Source organism: Phalaenopsis equestris, unplaced genomic scaffold (genome assembly GCF_001263595.1).
Source record: "Phalaenopsis equestris unplaced genomic scaffold, ASM126359v1 Scaffold001215, whole genome shotgun sequence".
NCBI classification, from domain to species: domain Eukaryota; kingdom Viridiplantae; phylum Streptophyta; class Magnoliopsida; order Asparagales; family Orchidaceae; genus Phalaenopsis; species Phalaenopsis equestris.
In genome coordinates this window covers 432,903-434,963 of record NW_018165654.1, presented here as the reverse complement: position 1 = coordinate 434,963, position 2,061 = coordinate 432,903, and positions in this window count along the sequence as shown.

Genomic DNA, 2,061 nt, shown 5'->3' with positions numbered 1-2,061 from the left:
ACATCCCTTGCTCAAAATATCATATCGATATCCGCGTCATGCTTCGAGACTCGTGTCAGATAATGAAAATTTATTGGTGGTGTATCATATATATATATATATATATATATATATGTATGTATGTATGTATTTATTTATTTATTTTGGTTCATTCAAACCTTTGTTCGCCTGAGCATGTAATATTTTCTTTGAGATAAGGGTCTACCTCAGGAAAAAATATTAGGTGTGGTGTGTTTGAGATGGCTATGCTTGTAAAAATGGCTGTGAAAGTGTCCTTGAAAAATAGGATTTTTAAAACATCTCATGAAATATGTAGATTTTTTCTCTTTTGTAACATTTAAAGATCAATTTGTTCTTATTGACACAATACAAATGATTTGGAGGTAAAAAATTGCTTCTCATTACCCAATTTTCTGAAAAGTGGCAGGAAAGTTGTCGCCAAACATATCATACATAATTGTTGGAGCTATCTAGAATGCAAAATTGAAAAAAAATTGCCCCAAACAAATGCTTTGGAAAAAAACAACAAATGTCAACTTAGGCACCCTAGGGTCAATTGTACCTGAGGATTGAGCCAACCATTCTTTCTGCATTTAATCTTTCATTATTATTATTATTATTATTATTTTTTGTTCTGCATTGGATGATAGGCTACTTCTATTCATATACGTTATGTGAATTTTTTGAATAATACCTATTATTTTTTGGTTAGAACAATTTAATGTAGCAGACTTTATGTTTTCTGTTGAATCTAAATCAGTCCATGAGCGCACCCTACATTGGAACAAAGTAGAACTATCTCCTAATGTTTCCTGCTCGTTTTGGAGATGCCTAGTTCCATTCTCTCTCTGGTCTTCTTTATTTCATCCTCTTTTTAAGAGGAAGTAAAACTATATTTTTTATGAAAAGAAAGTAAAAAAAGACTTCCATGGGAACATTCTTTGAGGAAGGCGATCTCTACCGTTTTGTTCAAGCCCTGTGGATAATCCTGTTGATGTCAGAGTTTGCATACGACATCAGGGATAGGGAAACCCCTATTTGTTAGTGCACATATAATTGTAGAAGCCTTTCAAACTCTTAGAACTCAATTAGTTAGTGCACAAATAATTGTAGCTATGATGTTAGTAGTTTTCTTATAGGAGCTAATTAACATAAACTAAAAAAAATAAATTTATTATGCTAGCAAAACTTTAAATGATACACAAATTAATTATGCAACCACTAAAAAATAATTGTTAGCTATTATTTTTAAATTTGACAAATTTAAGTTTTACTTGATCGGCATAAAAGTTATTATATGCAAGGATCATTCTATAATTAAATATCAGTAGCAAAGAGAGATACAAAACCAAGATTTATACGTTAGATTATGTTACTTCATGAGTGACATAGATATTTGTGATAGGAAGTAAATAAAAAACTATGCAACAAATTATTTATGTAGAACTGAGTAAAGGTACAGAGAAGAAAATCACTTTGAAATTAATGAGAGTTTCTTTATCGAATATCTTTTGCATGTGAATTCATGTGTGTCAGCTATTCAAATTTTGTAAACTTCTTTGTAAGTAATATTGTCCCATATGGCTTGATTTTTAATCAAAGAAATAAATTTATCCATGATTTTAAATTCTATTATTTGGATGACATTTTTTTTTTCAAAAAGTGTAGGGATTAAATCATTAGGAGATGTATTAATTTAGAAGAAATAGAACACATAATTAGGAAGTGCCATGAAACTGAACATGAGATACATTTCGAAGGATATATAACAATTGCTAAGATATTACAATTTGAATTTTATTGACCTAATATGACTTGCACAGACACCACCCCTTGGTCCAGTACAGTAAAATTAGCTAAAATGCATACTGCCTTTTTTTTGCCTGGCGCGGCGTGACCACACTCGAAAGTTACCCGACACTGTCATGCCTGGGTCACTCGCCCAAAAGTTTCTCAGCGCGGTCATGTCATCCCTGAGCGTGACCATGTCCAAGCAAACCGTCTTGACACGCCAGTGATCTGTGGCCTTCATCCATAGATACGACCAAAAATCAACACACC